The sequence below is a fragment of the Protopterus annectens genome, chromosome 3.part1 (assembly GCF_019279795.1).
Source record: "Protopterus annectens isolate FY-2018-M chromosome 3.part1, PAN1.0, whole genome shotgun sequence".
Taxonomy (NCBI): Eukaryota; Metazoa; Chordata; order Ceratodontiformes; family Protopteridae; genus Protopterus; species Protopterus annectens.
Window position 1 is genome coordinate 661,391,173 of NC_056732.1, and position 24,499 is coordinate 661,415,671.

Here is a 24,499-nt window from a genome sequence, read left to right on the forward strand (position 1 = left end):
TCCCTATGTGGGCATAGCAGATGCCTATACCTCCCAAACCTGAAGAGCACATCTACTGGATAGTCCGTAAACCATTGGGGGAACACATAGGGACTATATCAGTGTCTTGTACCCGATTAACATGGATGTCCAAGATTACAAATCAGAATGTAACACAGTCCTAACTAAACACTTCCAGAACTAGTGATATTAGGTGGACAGGTGGCGGAATACACGTAATGACGAATGACAACATGTATGAGTCATAAACAGCATGTACCTCGACAAATGTGAATGAATACATATGCCCTGTGACTGTCAATGTGTCAGGTTAATAGAACCAATCATCTAAATGTGTCCCTCAGGGTGTTGTGCAGTGTCCCTGATACAATGTTCATTCTCCCCCATTCGTATGTGAGGTCTGCTAGTGACGGAAAGCGCATATTCCGCTGACCACCTTAGGTAGATGATAGCATAATAGTTTGGGGTTACCACCTGTTTGCCTTTGTGAGGGACACTCCACTCTGGGCAGTTGTGTCCTGCAAAATTAATGTTACGGCACATGGCCTGTGATTTTGGGAAAAGAGTTCATATATTGTTTGTAGTGGTTGCATAAAATGATTTTGTTGTATCTGAAACACCTAGATGTTATTGGAAACAGTATTAGCAGCTATAATGCTACAAGAATAACATTAACTTATGCAAACCGGTGAAGTAGTCAATTTTCTAACGGCTATGGGTATGTGTTGCCTTGCCAAATCTGACATCTCTACATATAGGTCCTATAGGGCTGCCACCTTTCCAAATGGCCAAAGTGGGACCTGCTCTGTAGAAATGTCAGACGTACCAGGTCAGAACATACCTACAGCCATGCATAGTACAGAAATATACATATTAGCACAAATCAAAGCTTAGTCTAGCAGCAGTCAAGTTGCTTATGCTACTTCTACAATCACAACAGAAAAAGACAAACTGTTAAACAGAGAACCAGCAAGATGAGAAGTCTTCCAATTCCGCAAAACTTTATTCACATAAACTTCTTAAAGTGTGTTGATAAGCATACACTTTTCGTTGCTCCCAAATCACGTCAACTTCCTCAGAAGAACAGCGAGCAATACATTGCTAGCTGCTTATGTACACGTGGTAATAACACAATTAATCACTTAAACAATTAATTCAGCTTTAAACTTGTAAAACATTTAAAAACACATATCGAATAAGTGCTATCACTAAAGGTTCCTACCTATCCCTTATAGGCTAGCATTTTCATGCAGTTAACAGCGTTAACCTCAAAAAAAACTTTGTTCTTACCTGCTCTGTGTTTAGTTTAAATTGCAGTACACGCTGTTAAAATCTAATAAAACACAGTAAAACATCCATTTGCAACTGCTGGAAGAGACCACTAAACAAAAACTATATAAAAAATATGGTAGTACTATAATAAAATAAAATACTTTACTACTAATTTAAAAACATATGCAATAACTGCAAGCGCTAGGGAGTCTCAAACAATCCCTCATAGACTTACGCTTGCATACAAGTAAACAGCGTTAACATCAAAGGAAAAATATATGTTATTGACTGCTTAATATTTAATTTGAATTACAGTACACGCTGTTAAAATTCGCTAAAATATAGTAAGATACAATGAAGCATTAATTGCAATTAATGGAAGAGGCAACCCAAAACGCAAGCTCTGCAAAATGTGGTAATAAACATTAATGCCCTCATGTTTATTAAAAGGCGTTACTTTCAACTACTATATATGAAACACACAACGCTTAAAAATAGCTTATAAAGCTAAAGTTAAAAAACAACCCTAAACACAAGCTCTGCAAAATGTGGTAATAAACAAAAACGTCCTCATGTTTATTGAAGACGCTACTTTCTACTACTGTATATAAAAACACACAACGCTTAGAAATAGCTTATAAAGCTATTGCATCAGTTTAAAGTAACAAATAAATACTCCTTTATAAAAAATGTTTATGCAAACCTGTTCATGAACAATGTTTACAAAGAGTATATAATAACCAAATTTAATAAAACCTAGTTGGTGACAACTCGTGTTTATAAATAGTGTACCGTGAAATCTGATACAGAGTAGTCGAATGTATGTTAACCAATTATATTAATGTGGCTACTTAAAACTATTTAAAACCCATCATATTGCTGGTGTAAAACAACAAAAAATATATATATAAGTACTTAAATAAGCCCTATCTTAACCGCCTATAATAACCTATAATAACACACCTTATTTAAGCCATTCGAAACATCTAGTATCTATAATGTACTTCTACAAAATAATGCGAGTAAAATACTTTTGAACAAAATAATACGAGTAATTATTTATAAATCATTCACATATCTCCTCTTACATAAATTGTACTGTTATCTAAAAATAATTATAACAATATATATTTAATCAAACAATATTTATACATAATATATCTATAATACAATTGATTACTTTTTGTTAGTTGTTTAAAATTAATCATACTGTAAATATTATATAAATAAAATAAGTAAAATAATGAATATAACACTATATGTATAAATCAACTAATATTAATACATAATATATCTAATACAATTGATTACTTTTTGTTATTTATTTATTTAAAATTGATCATACTGTATATGAATATTAAATTTTGTTATCTATACTTTATATATTAAATTAAATTAGATTACATCAAAATCCATTTAAATATATAAATATATAAAATACGTAAAATACATAGTATATTAGAAACAATAAACCCCAAACAGTACAAATAATTTAATAAATAGTTAATTAAATAGTTGACCATGTTCATTACTGTATATAAAAATGTATGTATCATAGCGTTGAGTAACTATGTGCCACTAATATTATGCAATTATTGTATAGAATAAAATTGGTTTATAAAGAAGTTATTTCAACATATACAATGTTAGAATATTAAAATTTTTCTTGTATTTAATACAAAATAAGAATTATAAAAAGTTGTATTTTAGAAAAAATTGTATACATATATGTTTAAAAATTAGCAATGGAACATGGACCATGTTCATAAATACTGTTATAAGGCCAATATTTTAATAATACTAGTGATTATAACCAGTTATCTCTCCAGATTTTTTAATCTTAAAATACATTTGATGGACGTCATCTCATTTATACCCGGAAACTGATTGGCATTTGTGTTCAGCTGCCAAATAAGCTTTTTCCGTTCCAACGTTAGCGGTTCATATCCTCCTCTAAGATCTTCTGGGACTTGATCTATAACCATAAACTTAAAATGGTGTCCCTCAAAAATGTTAACATGTCTCGCTAATGCATTTTCTAACTTTCCTTTATTAATGCTGTATATGTGCTCATATATTCTTTCGTGTAGCCTTCTATCAGTTTTGTCAATGTAGAAGGCAGCACACATCACGCATTTAGCCAAATAGACAAGTTGTCGAGTACTACAATTAAACTTCTTCTTTATTTTATAAGTGGTATTTCTTAATGTAAAAACACTACCTTCCTCTATGTATTTACAGTAATTACAACTGTTACATTTGAACATTCCTACAATAGGCGGCGTGTTACTACTTTTTGATTGTAAAATGTCCTTAAAATTTGGTCCCCTTTTGTAAATAATCTTAGGTTTTTCTGGTAATATATCACGCATTTGGTTGTCTATTGCTAATAGGTGCCAATTCTTATGTAAGATAGTTTTAATATCTTGGGCATCTAAAGAAAAGCTAGTGATAAAACTACAAGTATATGAAAGTTTAACTTCAATTGAAGTTTTGCTTACTGTTTGATTGACATCCAAATATAATCTATTCAAAAGTGGGACATAGACACATTCCCCTCTCTTATTTTTGACTTCAGTTAGAATATTTTGTAGGAAGTTTTACAAGTTTAAAGCTGAATTAATTGTTTAAGTGATTAATTGTGTTATTACCACGTGTATATAAGCAGCTAGCAATGTATTGCTCGCTGTTCTTCTGAGGAAGTTGACGTGATTTGGGAGCAACGAAAAGTGTATGCTTATCAACACACTTTAAGAAGTTTATGTGAATAAAGTTTTGCTTATGCTACTTCACATAACATATCGAAGTATCATTTATACAATAACCGTTACATGCAACTATTAGAGAAACGTAGACTATAATATTGTCCTCTAATCAGGACATTTGCTATGGCTAGATTATTCTTGCATGACACATATGCCTAATGAGGAACTGTCCCATGCAAAGTGGGAAAGGTGTTACTCCTAAAGTCTCACTTCAGCCAATTTAAAAGATGGAAAACCTACAATAGATATGCGGTAGCATGACCCAGCAGAAAGATGCGTTTCCCAAAACACATTTACATGCCTGCATTACAGAGTATCAGTTCCCATGTATCAGCCAGATGGGAGCAGATTGTATGAGAAACACGCATATAATATGATTATGTCACTAGACAGGCCGCCGATTCCGTACAGTCAAACACCTGCCATCACATAATGGTCAGCCATACCCAATACTGTAATCATGTAGTCCAATGTAATAGGCATCACAAGGGATCGCACCCACCCAGCATGAGTGACAAATGCAAGCACATGCAAGTGTGGGAGTGAGCGGGTGTAAGGGTGTTTGTCTACCAGTATGCGAGTATTGCACTGTTAAAGGAATGTGGAGTCTAAACAAGTATAAGGGGCTGTAACCAGAGGTCAGCAGTGCTTAACACTGTGCAAACCCATGCACAACTGCTCCCACCTGCTGGAATATGCCTTACCCACTCCATATCCAAAGGCCTTGTTCTGGCCGCAAACAAAGAACCGTCCTTTGCAAGTGTTGATAGCAACACCCTGCGCACACAGCTGATTTGAATTACCAATACACCATGGCATATATACAGACAATAAACAATACCACACACATACCATACAGCACAGTCATCCAACAGTATAGCAATGTACTGGCAGATATGTCCGGACCACTGGTGTTTGCAGACCTGGCCGTCTTGTGTTTAAGTGTGTGAGCATGCCCAGTATGACCATTACGCATGTTGCTGACTGACATTACCGTCATACCTTCGTGTGTTTGAGCATGCCCAGTATGGTCAACTGGATTTTATGTGTCACATGTCCAGGTAGTCAGTACTGTGGTGCCAACCCCTGCATTGTACACTGACAGGTGGCATGCTGTGTCTGCAGGGTAGTTTTTTGCTAATAAGGGGAACGTTTTTTTTAATAAAGGGAGTAATTCTTATGGACATTCAACTAATGGTTGGGGCAAGAGGACTTACAATGCTGTTGTTTCTGGGTCCGACCATTTAGTTCAACAAACTACTGACAATCAGTCTGACAATCAAGTCATAGCTAAGACTGTCACTACGACAGTTGGTAGTAATAACACTGACAGTTCTCCCATTGTTGGCAACACTGTGGATGATGCCCTTGCCAATACTGATGATATCATTATTGAAGGTACTGTTGTCAACCCAGATACTGACAATTCAGTGAAAGTTAAAGCTAAGGCAGGTGTTATTTCCTCCTTTACAACTTCTTCATCGTCTTCTTCTTTTTTCAACAAGAAGATGTCTTGCAACAACAGAAAAACTGTGTTAACCAGAAGTCGGACTTTTCTGGGATCAAACTCATCAGGGGCCGAGACTTAGATAGGTTGTTGGATAATTTTAGTGTTATCAATTTAACTAATCATTGTTTCTCTGAGAATGAACTAAGTGTTTTAAAGTATGGTTTGAATTTTGTACCCAGTTCTAGGGCCAACCTTGGTAAAACTATAGTAGATATAAAAAAATTTACAAGAAAATTAAATTTATTTTATTTGATGAACACCGTTTCAGACGACAGAAAGGCTTTATTTAATAAAACCATCTAGTTACACCCCAAACTTACATCACACCATTAGGGTGTTTGAAGAACTGTGCATTCAAGATGTTACTCATGTATTGCAAACTAAGTGTCATACTCTCAGTAATTTAAATCATGACGAAAAGACAGCATTTAATAATCTTAAATCACTCAGTAAATTTTTTAGGTTTATGAAAAGTGATAAGGGGGGTAATATTGTAATAATGGAGCAGGATGTTTATAACAACAAAATGATGGATATTTTGAGTAACTCTGAAGAGTATGAAGAAATTAGTTATTTTGATATATTGCGTAGACAACGCTTTATTCATTCTGACTTATATGGACTTCTTATGACTGGTGACATCACTTTTGAAGTTTATGATTTTTGTACAGTACAAGAACCTCGTATAGGAGTTATTTTTGGTATACCCAAAACACATAAGTGTTTAACAAATCCCCCCCTTAGACCTATTGTCTCTTCACCTCATTCGATTACTGAGGGTATTTCACTTGTTATAGATGCAGTACTGGGGCCCATCCTAACTAATGAAACTTCTTTTATTAAAGATTCATGGCATTTTTTGAACAAATTTGGGTTGTTTTTACATGGTGGGAATTTCGATCCCCTTAGACACATCATTTTCACCATTGATGTTGTCTCTTTGTACACCTGCATCCCTCATGATAAGGGTGTTGAGGCTGTTTGTAGTTTTTTACTTAAAAAGAACACAGGGTTGACTAACAACGCTATTTCTACCATCAGTCACCTTTTGGAAATTATTTTGGAAAATAATTTTTTTCTTTTTGGAAAAACGTACTACAAGCAAAAGAGAGGGGTGGCCATGGGGTCTCCTGCTGCACCTGCATATGCCAATCTTGTTATGGCTTGGTGGGAGTTTGAGTTTATACCATTTTTAACTAAAAAATATAACATTATTTTTTTTTTGTCGTTTTGTTGATGATTTATTTTTTGTCATCGAGGGTGATTCTCATACTGTTAACATCTTTATTTCAGAAATCAATTTGCTTTCTGATTATCTAAAATTTACCAAAGGCTGTGTTGGTCTGAGTGTTAATTTTCTTGACGTATTGTTATTTTGGGACGAAACTGATGTTAGGTTCCACAGTCGAATTTTTCGTAAAGAAACTTTCACTAATGGTTACCTACACCATCTCAGCAACCATCCCAGACATGTTATTAAAAACATCCCTCGGGGACAATTTATTAGAGCTAGTCGCATGACTTCTAAAGACAGTGATCTTATTAGTGAGTTTGAGTTTATTATTTCTATGTTTGTTGAGAGGGGATACGACAGGTCTGACTTGACACAAACCAGTGATGAAATTTTAAGTAGACGTTCCACTTCCTTTAATGCTTTACTTGATTGTATTGTGCCTTTGGCTACTTTAGTTAATTGTATTTCTTCAGTGAATAACATCAACAGGAACACTATTTGTTCTTTAGATATGAGTTCCGATGGCAGTCGTATTAAACAAGTTGTTGTTAACAACTGGAGGATCATAAAAGGAAATTCTGACATTCAAAAAATTTTGGGGAATCAACCTTCTTTTGTTTTTAGGAACCACGCCAATTTTAAGAAAGCTTTGGAATTTCATGGCAGTAAAAACACATTATTAAAAACTGATAAAACCGGTATGCATTGTTGCCATCAGTGCAACATGTGTAGATTTAATTCTGAGGGTCCTTACATTAGGATCGAAACGATTGATAAGACCATGAGGGTTCCTGGGTTTGTAGATTGTAACACCAAGGGGGTTGTTTACATTAGTTTGTGCTCCACTTGTCCCGCCTTCTATGTTGGTATGACGACTAGGTGCCTTAAGACTAGGATTAGAGAGCACCTTTACAGTATACGGAGAAAGGATGACACCAATGCCCTTTTTAAACATTCTATCACTTGTTCCTTTTTTAAGAAATTTTTGTTTTCTGTGTTAGAGGTTGTTCATCCAGATAGGAGAGGTGGGGACTTTGAGAATTATCTGGAGCAGCGTGAGACTATTTGGCAAATTCGTTTAAACTCAGATAAATTTCCTGGTTTAAACGATGCCATCAACATCAAGTGTTTTTTAAAGTATAGAAAATTGTTTGTAAATAAAGATTGTGATACTACTGCTTTTTTTACATGATGTTGGGAGAATGTTTTCTTAAAAGGTTAAATTATTTAATTAATTTTAATTAATTGTTAATGACGTATGCATTGTAACCAGTCTATTTAATGTTGCTTACATTAATTGTTTTGTATTCTGAGGAAGTCTTGTGATGAAAGCGGACATTAAACTATAGTACGCTATTGGTTTTGGATTTTTGTCTCCTGCTTGCCGGTCTTCGCTTCATTTGGTTGTAGTTTGCATTTTGGTTTTGGTTTTAATAACACATTCTAATACAACTGCCAATTGGAAGGTTGATTGACTTACCTTGGGGGTGTGCCAGACCTGAGGATGGTGCTGGAGGGCTGCCTATGTCGGATGCACACAGTGCACTTTCTATACATGGCTGAGCACAGGTAGTGTCATGTTTGGCATCCCTTTTACTGTCTGTGTGAGTCAGAGAGGATGAAATTCCCCGGGTACCTACTGTGTCGGTGCATATGCCATGCATTGTCTCTTTGCCAAGGGGAGGTCATACTGTGCACGCCTCCTTTCACCTACTGGGTCCAGCTCAGGTAGTTCCTCCTCTGAGTCACAGTGTGCCTGTAGAGGCTCTGGCATTGGTGGGGGCTGTGTGGCCCTGCCCCATGCTGTTCCTGCTGCAACTGTTTTTGCAGGATCATATTGCTTAGCATAGCACATACCATAATAATTTGGGTGCATGTAGCTGGTGAATACTGTAAGGCTCCATCAGATGTGTCCAGACAGCAGAACCATGACCTGAGCATCCCAAACACACGCTCAATTATATGTCTTGCCTGTGTGTGTGCCTCAATATGGTGTAGTTGTTCAGGTGTGTGTGCATTGCTGATGGGTGTCATCAGCCACGACTCCAGTGGTTACCCAGCATCCCCCACTAGGTGACTGTAGGGGATGTCCATATTGGCAAAGGTGTGGTGCAGCTGCGTCAGATGCCATATATCTGAATCATCATAGCTTCCAGGGCAGCCAGCACACACATTCAGTATAATGCCCTGGCCATTGCATACGACCTAGCTGTTGGAGGGTATGCCCCTGTGGTTAATGTAGGCCCTACCCCACTCACCGGGTGGTGCTTTGATGCGTATGTGCGTGCAGGCTATAGCACGCAGTACCCCAGGGTAGTCTGCCATTTGGTGGAGGAGATGCATATTGCTGGTCAACACCTCACGTGTGTTGAGGACATGTACGTGCTCACTGGCACATTGTGACATGGCATCTGGGAACTGGTGCAGTACTCTGGATGCAGATACCTGTGAGATGCCCATGATATCCCCAGCTGTGCTTTTGGAGGTACCTGTGGCTAGTGTACCTAGGCGTACACATACCTTGGTATCCACTGGGATGGGTTTCCCTCTGCCTGTTCGATGTGTCAGGTGTGGCCGCCACAGCTCAACAAGCTGCTGTAGGAGGTCTCTGTTCACCCCATAGCACTCCACTATCTCCAGCTCATGTAGCCCCTGGTAGGTTACCCTGGGTCTGTAAAGTCTTCTGTCTCCTCATTAAGGGTTGTTTGGCAGCATTCACATCCTTACCACCCTCAGCCTCCTGCACATGTTGGTCTATGTTGCCTGCTGCAGCCCTTCTCATTTGGTTGGATTGTGTCGAAAAATGTTCCCGCATGTATACACCAGTGGTGTAGAGTGTGGAAGAAACCTGTGTGTATGGTGCTTGGTCACTTTACCGTAGTGTTCTGATCCGGGCTGGGCATGTAATCTGCTGATTGTGCTAATTATCACCTGTTTGCCCAGCTTGTTCACCTTGACTACTCCACTACTGCTGTTGTCCCTCCAATTTCACTAGGCAGGTATAGACACACCCCTAGCTTAGGTGTGCTAAGGCAGGAGCAATCCCGAGGCACAGGGCTCCAATGTACGTACAGTATTCCTGGCACCCCCCCCCCCATGCTTTCACCTATATTCGAGTCCTGCACCCAGCTGTCTATACACATACACTCTTGAGATCTGCATCACACCCTGGGGATAAATGGGATTCACTATTTTCAACCTCATTTGCATAGTATTGTCTTCTAATGCATAGTTATATGACCCATACTGATCTTCCAAAATAATAACCACTACTTACTGTCGCTCAGATCCGCACACAACTGGTTAAAGGTGCCTTACTATCACTGTATTCCATGTCCTTGTTCTTCCCAGCAACAAAATAACCAGCCTCTACATGACTAGAACCCAGGACCCTGCACACCCCAGATGATGTGTTTTACCACGAAGCCATGGAAGATATACATACATCCAAGATTATCACGTACAGATCATCCAGCACAGACATTCAATAGTATAGGACATGCATTCCATCATGTAGATTTATGTGTGCTAATGTCCACATATATATGTATATATATATATATATATATATATATATATATATATATAAAATGTGTTTTACGTCTGAGGAAGCGGTTTGAACACCGTGAAAGCGCTTACATCCAATAAATTTCATATTTGGTTCAACTGTTAACTTTTATCGATTTTGTGATACATTGAGTCATCTATCGGTGAGCTGAGGGACATTCTTTTGGTTATATATATATATATATATATATATATATATATATATATATATATATATATACACACACACACATACATACAGACACACACACACACACACACACACACACACACACACACACACACACACACACACACATATACATATACATATACACACACATACGTAGATATAGAATTTATATCACAACAGCAGACCACATGACAGCAAAGAATTAGACAAGAATGAAAAGGAAACCACATGTGCCACCTGCATTATATAGTGGTGTTACTATCAAGGCAAGTGTGTTTCGTTGAGTCACACAAGTCAGACTGTATTAAGGGTAAGAGTAGGGATGCTGACATTTACTCACTAGACCTATTGGTGGATGTATGTGTATACCTTGCCAACCCAGTCACTTGGGCGATCATAACATTTGTGGACACTATATAGGAAAGCAACAAAACACACTCAACACATCCTGGAACTAGCCACTCACAGATACCAGCACATAGGATATGACTGCCAAACACGCACACCTTTCATGCCTTGGAATAGAACACCTACCTGTCTATTCTATCACACTACAGCATTACATAGTTATACAACGCGCTACAAAAATTACTGGATCACAGCACTCCCTGAGGCATACTTCTAGGTGGGTGACATCATCAGCAAAGGCAAATACACCAACAGGGATTGTATGGAGAGTGAGCAGTCTAAAAGCATGACTGTGTCCACAGGCAACTGGAAACACACACACACACTTGGCAGGGCTGGGATTAGAACATAGACCTAACTACCTTATCATACAATTTCAGAATATGCTACTGAGATTACTGGATCACAGCACTCCCAGAGGGTTATTTCTAGGTGGATGACATCATTAGCAATGGAAAAGACACTAATAGGGATTGTATGGAGAGTGAGCAGTCTAAATGTATTATTCTATCCCTAGGCAGCTAGAAACACACACACACACCTGGCAGGGCTGGGATTAGAGCATAGACCTAACTACCTTATCACACTACAGCATTACGCAATTACAGAATGTGCTACCGAGATTACTGGAGCACAGCACTCCCAGAGGCATACTTCTAGGTTGGTGACATCATCAGCAATGGAAAAGATGCCGCTAGGGATTGTATGGAGAGTGAGCAGTCTAAAAGCATTACTTTGTCCCCAGCAGCTGGAAACACACACTTGGCAGGGCTGCGATTAGAACATAGACATAACTACCTTGTCACATTACAGCATTATGCAGTTACAAAACACGCTACCAAGATTACTGGAGCACAGCACTCCCAGAGGCATACTTCTAGGTGGGTGACATCATCAGCAATGGAAAAGACGCTGATAGGGATTGTATGGAGATTGAGCAGTCTAAAAGCATTATTCTGACACCAGGCAGCTGGAAACACACACACACACACACTTAGCAGGGCTGGGATGAGAACACAGACCTAATTATCTTATCACACTACCGCATTACACAGTTACAGAACGCACTATCGAGATTACTGGAACACAGTACTCCCAGAGGCATACTTCTAGGTGGGTGACATCATCAGCAATGGAAAAGACGCCGATAGGGATTGTATGGAGGGTGAGCAGTCTGAAAGCATTACTCTGTCCCCAGGCAGCTGGAAACACACAGACGCACACACACTTGGCAGGGCTGGGATTAAAACATAGACCTAACTACCTTATCACACTACAGCATTACGCAGTTACAGAACATGCTACTGAGATTATTGGAGCACAGAACTCCCAGAGGCATACTTCTAGGTGGGTGACATCATCAGCAATGGAAAAGACGCAGATAGGGATTGTATGAAGAGTGAGCAGTCTAAAAGCATTACTTTGTCTCCAGGCAGATGGAAAAACACACACACACTTCACAGGGCTGGGATTAGAACACAGACCTAACTACATTATCACACGACAGCATTACACAGTTACAGAACATGCTACCGAGATTACTGGAGCACAGCCCTCCCAGAGGCATACTTCTAGGTGGGTGACATCATCAGCAATGGAAAAGATGCCGATAGGGATTGTATGGAGAGTGAGCAGTCTAAAAGCATTACTCTGTCCCCAGGCAGCTGGAAACACACACACTTGGCAAGGCGGGGATTAGAACATAGACCTAACTATCAAGTGTGTGTGTTATAGTGTCATTGACCCCGAGTGTGGGCGTGTTACTGTGTCTGAATACCTGTGTGTGTGTGTGTGTGTGTGTGTGTGTGTGTGTGTGTGTGTGTGTGTGTGTGTGTGTGTGTGTGTGTGTGTGTGTCTGTTTGTGTGTGTGTCTGTTTGTGTCTGTGTGTGTCTGTGTGTGTCTGTGTGTAGCTGTGTGTTCTCATCCTGTAATGTGAATGTGCATTACTGCTACTTAGTGAGGCCTCATGCTATCAACTGGCCTCTACCCTTGACATCAGCTAGACCGCTGTGTAAACCCCCCGCACCATGTAACTGTACCTGTGATGTCACCCGGTACGAATGTCACGTCTCTAGCCACTGTAGCTTAGTACGCAGCTCACATGCTCCTGGATCAGTACATGTGTAAACATCTTTGGAATGTCAGCCTTTCTAACAGTGAGGTTGAGGCTACGTATAGCATGCTGGTATTGCCATACATGCCTGTGAGTACTCCATATTTACACATGGGAAACTGTAAACACTGGTACTTAATGGCACATGCAATTAGACCTTAAGGAGGGAAGCAGGGCATCATTACCAACATGCTGTTACTGTTGTTACCAAGACACATACTGTGAACATAAAACAGTACATTCTAAACCTGTACTACATGGTATGTCTGCTGCGTGTCAACAGTACACAACAATTGTAATATACACTTATCTCCCTATTCTGTTCACCTTGTGCATCAGACCATATGAGCATGTCCCTGCACCAATGGTGTGGATGACAGGGATGCAGCACAGGCATCATCATATGCACAGGGTGATAATGTTTGCCAGGGGCCTATGCTGCACCAGTGGATGACATCATGTGTGTGGGTTAGGGCCTGTGATCTAACTGGCCATGTGTGATTGTTATGCATGTAAGTGTTGCGGTGCCCTACAGATGTTTCTGGTGTGTGCATGTATGTGTGCACACAGTTCTGGTATGTATTCGGCCTACACAGGGGTATTATTGACAGTTCCAGATTGTACAGACCAGGATTTACAGATCACTGTGTCTGGCCATGGCCACTTGACCTGTGCCTGCCAGGGGTTGCACGGGCACTTCCAGACAGAGATACAGATTGGGTACTGTCCGATGACACATGTCCACTGGAACCATGTCCCCACTGGGACTGTCCAGGGCCATGTCCACATGGCCTGCTGTATCCTGGTGTGGACAGAGCAGCACCAGCTGCACTGCTGCTGCTACCAGCACTATGGGAGCAGGCATGTGAGGTAGCTCATTCACATAGACCTGCACCAGGTGGTGTAGCTGACCTACATCCACATGGCCTATGATTCACTCCTACCAGATGTTCCAGCACAGACAGCTCATGCTCGCGGATTGTCATGCCATGGTCAAGCATTCCAACCATGTCACCCAATCATCTGTCCAAAACGTCAGCAATCTGCTGTTTAGCATTTGCCAATGCCTGGATGTTGTCATTTAAAGAACAGATAGCAGCCCTCTGTAGCCTCTGTCCTTCTCTGTTCTGCCATTCAGCATGTGCCTGTGCCGCCATTACAGTTTGAAACATGCATCTGGTGACACCAGCTGCTGCGCTCTGTCCTGCAGGTGCATGTCAGCCAGAGGTCCTCCTACGAGCAGCACTGGCCACATGCCTGTGTGGCACATCTGCAGTCATTTGACACCATGGTGTGAAGACACACCTTCTGTAGCCACCACACATTCCTGTTCCAAGCTAACACATGCTAACTGTCCTTCCTCTATGGCCACTGGTGATGGGGTATGTGTTGGCATGAGAACTGCGTGCGGGGAAGAGGAGGATATAGGTGGAATGGCAACCAATGGCACATATTCAGCCCCTGACAACCATGCATGTACCTCAAGCATATGTTCATCATCACTGCTAGAGTCTGTGGGGACACTAACAGCAGATGGACTGCAGGAGGGTAACGCACCTACATCACCTGTGAAGGCAAACAAAGACTCTACATTACAATAGAGACACACACAGATGCACACACAGACACACACACACATACACACACACATACACACACACATACACACACACACACACACACACACACACACACACACACACACACACAGACACACACACACACACACACACACACACACACACACACACACACACACACACACACACACACGCACCATGCATGTGATTTGACAAAAGGCATGCAACATGCATGTGATACAGCAGATGACATGCAGCTCAGACATTAATAGTGGTAGTTATCATACATCCCTGGGTTGCACACAATAGCAACCATGTGTCATAGCAGAAGCCATGCATTTCACACAATCATGGTAGTAAGCATGCATCCCTGTGATACACCATGTGGACCAGCACAGGTTAACAGTTCACATGGCTGATGTGAGGCATATGTCCTTGACATTAACATGTAGTATGACATGTAATCTGCTGATGTGTGCATTGACATGCATACATGTTTGACACAATGGTGTCCTGACACATGTACAACTGTGTAATGGTGTCACATTGCAGTGTTGGACATGTCTTTATGCAGGGTAGGCAGCATGCTGCATAGTGGAGATGAGGATTGTGAAGGCTGGTGTCGCCCATCCAAGCATGGCCAATACCCCTTAAAGGTGATATGTGATCCGATATTGGTCACTTGAGTGATGAGTATGGCTGTACAATGATCTCCATGCTCATGGATGGCACCCTGTCATGACTAGGGTTGCCTCTAATGACTACCTAATAGGCCTAGTGACATCACTAGCTCAGGGAGGTAAACTGCACAGCACCATCCCTTACACAAAGTGTCCATTGTGTTGACCGCTGCCTATGAGGTAGTTCATGGGTACAGGGTTATTAACCTAGCAGTGACAATGCAATATGCAGCTGTCAGATTGTGCACATATGTCACACACCTCACCCACAAAGCCCATTCTCTATGTTGTCCACAACACTGAGTCAGCTATTGCTCCTAGGTCATGGCCATTCACATACTTACATACGCAGATGCCTCCCATTTGTCTGTGTGGTATGAGCTACAATGAGGGGGGAATACAAAACATTAACCCTGTTTTACTGTAGCTGCCACTGGTGTGATATGCACATGTCACTCAGACACCTTTTGTAGTGTTGGTTCTGTCAACAGGTCACTGGCAGAACAGTCCTATGACATACAAAGGTACATCTGTGTAGGTGGAACACAGTATGGGTGATGATGTCCTATGACCTGTCACAGGTATGATATGCAGTGTAAAATCATCTGTACTGTCATCTAGACCTGTACTGCTAACAACATATACATTGAATTAGGTTCATGGACTTTCAGACCATACTCAGCAGGGTAATAGTGCAGTGCCTCCCATTATGAGTGGTGTCTCCACTTTGTGGGTTGTGATAACTGTTGGTGTGCACCATTCAGTGTTTTCACAGACTGACATGACCCTATGTTTTACATGATGTGTATGTGTAGAGCAAACTGTTTTGCCATATGTGTATTATACGACCAGGGATGTGGACAGGTCACATGCAGCCTGAGTGCACCTTGTACCATCATAGTTATGGTTACAGGGGCTCTGTAGTGTTCATGGATATGTGATTGTGTACCTGTTGGGGGGAGCAGTGAGTTTATGTTATCCGACACCCTATCTGTATTGCTTATTCATGCTCAGCACTTGTTCAGAACATGTAAGCACTTCATGAACTACTAATTACTATATCACTCAATCCTACTCATTTCCTACAGGTAAACACTGTTTGTACTTACATTTCCAGCTTGCTTAGAGTAAAACAGCTGTTGTACACATAATGAATTCCTCTCTATTGTTTAACCCTGGCAGAAAACACGCATTTAATCTCACTTGCCAGCAGTATTCAAGCCACCCCAATTCTTCTTCAATATTTATTTTGTAACATTGGGAATTGAATAGAGAGGAATTCATTATGTATTTAAAAAGGAAAGGTTTTAAACATTAGGTTAGTTTTCAGGTATACAGAATAGTTTAAGAATGTTGTAGTTCAAACACATTTTAAACTGATAACTTTTAATTGAATTGCTTAATTGAAGCACCTTATTAATTGCTAAGAGTATTTAAATGAAGCAGTGTGTTGTAATCATTAGTCTGAAGAAATCTCCCTTTGGAGATGAAAGTGCTCACTTGTGGTTCTACAACAGCGTAATTACAGCGTGTTTTCATGTGTTTTATTGGATTTTATCTTGTGGATTTTACTTTGTGAATTAAACTTCATTTTTGTGCTATTCTGCCATTGTTTCTTTTTGGATTTGTGCTTTGTTTTGAAGCGTGCTTCTTTGCTCATCGCTGTGTTCAGTTTCTGTTGCAGTTTGGCAAGCATGGAAAGAGGAGCGGCTCCTGGGACCAGCTTTACAGCAGTTTCTGCTGGGTGAGTATCAACTCCTGATGGCTCTTTTATCGTCAGTGAAGAAGGTACTTTAAATCTTATTCATAAAAGCCAAAGATTAAATGTGTTGGTTAACAGTGAAGAAGAAATTTTAAGAGGGTGTTTAGCTCCACCCAAGAATCCATTTACTTTTGATATCAATGAGGTAACAGAAACAAACATGAATTTTGGCTTTAACATTTCAGAAAAGTTTATTATATTAGAAAAGGATTTGTTATTAGTCAAATGTCTCCAATGGGACAACTTATTTTTTGAAAACAGCTTGAAAGCTCAGCAAGTCCCAAGAGGACTAAGAGTCAAAAATTTACCAGCGGGTAAAGATTTACCCAAAGCATTTACTGACAAATGGTTGAGTATAAACCAAAGGGCTGGTCTACAATATATGGAACTGCTACATGAAGTAAATTTAACTAAACTGGAAGAGCTAACCGGGAATGTAAAGACTAATTATGATATTCTCAAAAATAACACGTCCAGCGACAATTTCAATAGCAAAATGGTGCTCATACAGGAGAATTTACTTAAGTTAAATGATGAACTATGTCAAAGAAAAACAAAAAAATTTCAAAGGGACAAAAATGAATATGTGAATGGAATAGCCACAGCTTATGGACTTCGATTGGAAACAAGTGTCAACAATAATGTCTCAAAACAGCAAGAGATAAATTTGGTTAATGTAGATGAAGAAATAAGTACAGTAAGAAGGTCTGAAAGGCTTGGCAACAAAAATAATGTAGTAACTGTGGCTGAAATCCACCATATTCCCTTGGGGGAAAGTAAACAAAATTCAAGTGAACCAGCAGTAAGGCCTAAAATTAAAGACATGAGTAGAAGTAAAATGAGTAACCAAGAAACAGTGTCTAAAGGATCGACCAAGGAAGACAACAAACAGATTATCGAAGTATATCAGAGAACTGCAATCAAAAAAGAACTTGGGCCCAAGTCACAGCAGACGGTTATAGTGATAAAAACTATCATAGTAAACAACAGCCACAAAAAAACTGGGGGGGCAACAAATATCCAAAGAAGAATTGGAATTACCAGTGGAAGCAATGGAAGACTTAAAAAGTGTTAACTTTAAAATTATCAATTTGTGCAGTAAAAATATTTCTTATGATGATTGCTGTGTACTAAGTAAGGGATGGAATTTTGCCCCAGCACAAAGGGCCAACAAACTCATCATGATTAATGAATTAAGAGACTATGTGAGAAAATTAAATTTCAAAGTATTGTTAGGAAGTCAGAAACCTAATAATTGTGACATCTACAAACCTAGTTGTTATAATCCACCTTTATGTAAAGAATTGGAAATGTTTCTTAATATATGTGAACTACAGATGTTAGAAATGTTAGAAGAAGATACAAAATACAAATACTATAATCTGACAAAAAAAGAGAAAAAATGTTTAGATGTCCTACTTAAAGACGAGAATATACTTGTCTTAAAAGCTGATAAAGGGGGATCAATCGTTTTAATGGATAGAAAAGATTATGAAGGAAAGATGAAAGAAATGTTATCAGACTCTAATTTTTATAAGTCAGTAAATATGTCTGAAATTAAGAAAGGTTTTTTGCTTATAAAATTATATATAGTAGAATGGTTCTATGCAGGTAGAATCGATGAAAAAATGAAAAGGAACATTAATAATAACCCGTTGATTAGTAGGATCTTTGGAATACCAAAAACCCATAAAAACATAGATTCTCCCCTTTAAGACCAATAGTTGCTAGCAAAAATAGTAAATTAGAAGGGATGTCTATTTTTGTAGATAAACATTTACAGAAAGTAGTTCCGAAGGGAGTCACTTATATAAAGGACAGTTATGACTGCATGGCAAAACTTAACAATATTAAGGTCTCAGAATCTGATATACTTGTAACATTGGATATAAATTCTCTCTATACTATGATTCCTAATAAGGAAGGTATGGAGATGGTTAGAATGGAACTGTTGAAATCAAGAGAATTTTCTATAAATACTATTAGTCTGCTAATGGAAATGATAGATTTAGTATTAAGTTATAATTATTTAGAATTCTATGATGAATTGTTTGTCCAAGTCAATGGGGTAGCCATGGGTGCAGCCTTAGCACCTAGCTATGCTAATTTATTCATGCAAGGCTGGGAAACAGCAAATATATTAGAAAGTAGGTTTGTGAAAAATATCATCAAAATGTTAAGATTTATTGACGATATTCTGATTATTTGGAGTGGGACGGTCGAATAATTAAATTTGCTTTTGAAATATATTGATAATGTCTGTTCTTATAATATCAATACTGAAAATATAAATTTTTTAGATCTCACTATATATAAAAAAGATGGAAAATTAGTGTCAAAAATATATAAAAAAGAATTTCAAAATAATATGTATTTACATTATTCAAGTTTACATCCAAAAAAAACTAAACAGAATATTGTCAAAGGAAAAATAAAGAGAATATGTAATCTAACAGATGATAATGACATTTTTCATCTAGAAGCTGATAACTTCTGTGAAAGGATGTTAAATAGAGGTTATCCCCAAGAAATGATTAAGGAAGTTATGACAAAAGAAATTGTAAACAGAAATAAAAATGAGAAAAAGAAGTTGAATAGAATATCTTCAGCAGATTTTACCACTGCTTTGGCAGTACAAAATAGTACTGATTCTTATGTCTTCAAAAATATAGTAAGAAAAAATTGGGGAATTTTTAAAACCAATATTAATTTATTACAGAAGTTAGGCGATAAACCTAAGTTTGTGCAAAAAAGAGCAAAACATTTTAAAGATTTTTTTTCAAGGAAAATTAAATAAAAATAGAGTAGTAGAAGAAAGAAAAGGAATGTATAAATGTTTTAATTGTAACTATTGTAGTTATTTATATACAGATAGGCATGAAATTTTTGTGGGCAAAACTAAGATATATGTTCCAGGCAGATTTACTTGTAAGTCCAAAAATGTTGTCTATTTAATAATATGTTTAGATTGCAACTCATTTTATGTTGGTAGAACAGGAAGGGAATTGTATAGAAGAATTTATGAACATCAATATGCCATAGGCAAAGGAGATGTCAAAAATGCTTTGGCAAAACATATTTAGAAAGTAAATGTAAGACTAATTTCAAATGTTTAGTTATAGATTTTATCCATCCCAATGTTACAAAGATAAATATTGAAGAAGAATTGGGGTGGCTTGAATACTGCTGGAAAGTGAGATTAAATGCGTGTTTTCCGTCAGGGTTAAACAATAGAGAGGAATTCATTATGTATTTAAAAAGGAAAGGTTTTAAACATTAGGTTAGTTTTCAGGTATACAGAATAGTTTAAGAATGTTGTAGTTCAAACACATTTTAAACTGATAACTTTTAATTGGATTGCTTAATTGAAGCACCTTATTAATTGCTAAGAGTATTTAAATGAAGCAGTGTATTGTAACCATTAGTCTGAAGAAATCTCCCTTTGGAGATGAAAGCGCTCACTTGTGGTTCTACAACAGCGTAATTACAGCGTGTTTTCATGTGTTTTATTGGATTTTGTCTTGTGGATTTTACTTCGTGAATTAAACTTCATTTTTGTGCTATTCTGCCATTGTTTCTTTTTGAAGACTACAACATTTGCAGAGCCTCTCAATACTACTCTGTGTAGGCAACAGACGACTCAGAAGCAGAAATGCAGGTAGCCCCCATCACCAAACACAACACCAATTACTTATAGCTCACAGACGCATGTGTGCCCATCAACTACAGCCAATAGGGTGATATAACATACCCAACACACTAGTCATAGGTGACTCCGTAGGTGGTCACACTGATGTCCCATACAGCAGGCTACACAAGGTGATAGTCACTTTCATATGGCTGTCGGGTAGCAGGATCTGCAACATAACCTATGCACGATGCTTTGGCACAGATGACCTGCACCTGTCGGCCCTGGGATTATGGATAACGTTTAAGGCTCTTGCTGCTCCTATAGTGCCTGTTTTAGACATGGTTCAAATAACATATTCACCGCCAGAACAGGAACAGGCAAGCAAAACCTGAGGGTAATGTTACTCAATGCTTGACATCTTCATCTCAAACGCACTCACCCGAGGCACTCCTTATAATGGACCACTTTGATATCTCTGCAGTGACTGGGACCTGCCTCTAGGCTCCTGAGAGCACCCCTGCACTAACAGGCTATTACGCAGACCACACATTTCAGTCATGTAACCAGGACCGGAACACCCACGGTGGAGGTGTGTCCATATTTCACAAGGTTGTACACATCTCCAGGCTGGTTGCTTAGCACAATGCATCAGAGGTAATCCGAGTGTAACTAACTGTGGCCATAACTGCTATACAAATTGTAGTTTGCTATGGATTCCACACCATACGCCATGGTTAACGGCCCTCACTTCTTGGTGTACTGGAAAAGTAGGGTTCAAACAGGAACTACTGATGGGAGACTGACACTACCCCACACTTAACTGGGATACCTACTCATGTACCGACAGATTAGGCCAATGCTTTCTGGGATTCATAACCTCCAATCGGTTGGATCAACCTATCCACACCACCACCAGGGCCAACAATATCCTAGACCTGGACATTACCAACATGTGTGACTGGTGTTCCACACCTGGGCTTATCCCCTCATTGGTCAGATCCAAACGTATGCTAATCACCCTTGTTATCCACATCCCGGCACCACACCCTTCACGGAAAACACAGTACAATATTTCTACAAAGCCAACTTCAGGCTTCTTATGACAGCAGTAGTAAACATCATGACACCCGTGCAGATGGGCAATATACTTACAAATGCTGAATCATACACAACTGCACTTCATTAGCACTTACACGACTGCATGCATCATGCTATCCCAAACAGAGCCATGATGGTACCCACCAGATAATGGATGCCACTCTCGGGGTCCACTGCCATGGACATAATGTACAACAGAAGGAGGAGACTGTTGCAAAGTAGAGTACAATCCCATGGGTGGGATAGCTCCCTGGTCAGCCTCAGTAGAAATCTGAGATCCCTTATCACATCCTCCAAAGCTGGCTACGTAAACATTACTGCAACTCATACCAAGGACTACCACAAAGCGTTATGGAGGTATGTCACTACTCTCGATGGCGATACCCACATCTGCTCTGACATACAGCGGTTAGGCACGAACATTACAGAACCAAATGATATTGGCAACATCCTGGCAGATAGGTTCAGTGCTAACTTTACACCCCTTTCACACCCTAAAGGGCCCACATCTATACAGGAACAATGCAGAGTCCCTGCGGTCACAACTACACAGTTCAAAGCTGCAGTCTCTAAAGCCTGGAACACAGACTCCATGTGACCATCCAACAACCCAGGCTGTGATTTACACAAACCTTAGAATGACATGGCTCCCCACTTGGGCACCAAATTCACTAATAGCCTTGTATCAAGCATTGTGGCCCCTGAATGGTGTACAGCAACAGTTATCACACTCCACAAAGGTGGCGCTACAATGAACCAGAGGAACTATTGCCCTATACGCCTGACTATACTGTTCTGCAAGGCTATGGAGCACATCATGGAAGTCATTCACAGAGACATTGGTGGCCGCCAAACCTTTGATACCACCCAGTTTGGATTTGTTAGGGCCAGGCCATGACTCCTACACCTGGTGGAGTCCTTTGAGATAGTTACCAAGGTAGTAGATGATGGTAAGGAGGTCCACACAGCCTACCTTGTCCTCTCATTGGCTTTCAACACCGTTCCCCATTCTGGTATTATCAACATACACATCCACCTGCACATCAACCCCTACGTCATGAGATGTTATGCAAAGTGGCTCACGGACAGAACCCACACAGTGAGGGTAGCATACCTTAGTTCCTACTGTAAATCAGTTACAATTGGCATACCCCAGTCCTCGGTCATAGGGCCCCTCATGTTCGATATATGCTTCTCTGAGGTACAGGCTAGCACAGAAGGACTTTCCCTGAATAGGTTTGCAGATGACTGCAAACTAGGGGCCATGATTGCTTCACCAGCTGATACAGACACCCTCTGTAAGGCTGTCACTGTGACAGATACCTGGTGTCGATAACATGGCCTCAAGCTGCATGCCACAAGGTGCATAGACATCCCCTTTGGATTACACCAATCACCCACTGCCTATCACATAGGTGGTAGTCCCCTACGTACATAAGACATTATAAGGGATATTGGAACACAAGTATATAGCACCCACTCCTTTGATAAACATATTGCCAAGGTGGCGTGGATATCTTTCTACGTGGCCACCATAATCTGTAATGGGTTTGTAGCCGGAACAAAGGCAGCCATTGTACCTCTCTACTCCTGACTTTTGAAACATATTCAAGGGTAAAACACACCATTTGGGGTGTACCTTATGAAACAACAGCAACGGCTTTGAATACCGCAACATTAACACACCAAGAGGATTACTGACCTCCGAAGGATGACGTATGCAGCACAACTACAGAAACCCCAACTGTACTCATTTGCATACTGCATACTCAGAGGTGATCTCTGCTGAACATACAAGGCCCATGTCCACAACAATATTGATGGATATGCTCCACATCAGCAACATAAGCAAAAGCCACTGAGAGCAACATGCTCTGGGATATGTACCCAAATGCAACAATGACTAGGATGTGCTGGAGGGATACATTCCTGAACCGGAAACTCACCATGCTTTGGAACATGATTCCTATGTACATCAGGCAGGGACCCTCACTAGCACTCTTCAAGAGATACCTCGATGGGTGGATGGGAGACATGTACGCCAGGAATCACTGCAGTGGCGCTACTGTACACAGGTGCAGGAAACAAATGGCTCTGCTGTTCACAGGCACAGGTCACTAACCTAGGGAGGTGCCGCAAGTGAAAACACTGCAGTTGTGCTTACGCATGGACTTGGCCAGACAGCATAGTACCTAACTATGAACCTATGAAGCTATTACATGTCTTTTGTGCATGGATAATTGAGTAGCTCCTCCATTTCAATTAGCTATCATGCTGTGACTGGTGACTACAAGCAATATGTATCCTGTTATTGTGTATTGTACATGCCAATAGACATACCTGATGTTTGCATAATATAACAGTAATGCTATGTAAAATATTTGACATATCTACCTACGATACTGTACATTTCACATTTTTGCAACAATATCCCATAATGCAAAGCATAATTGCACAGCAGGACCACCTTAGACATGTTATTCTCAGTTATACACCCATACATATGCCTACTGTTACAGTATATCAACATATACTATCCCCTGTTATGGCACATACTTGTTGGACAAACCCTGCCACTGGCAGTGGCTGGAGTGAAATTGTTATGTTTAAAGCCCTTATGTAGCATCCCTTGTGGTGTATGAGGTGTTTACCTTGTGGCCACAGCAGTACACACAATTTCTACAAGCGTTACTATGCTCAACAAGA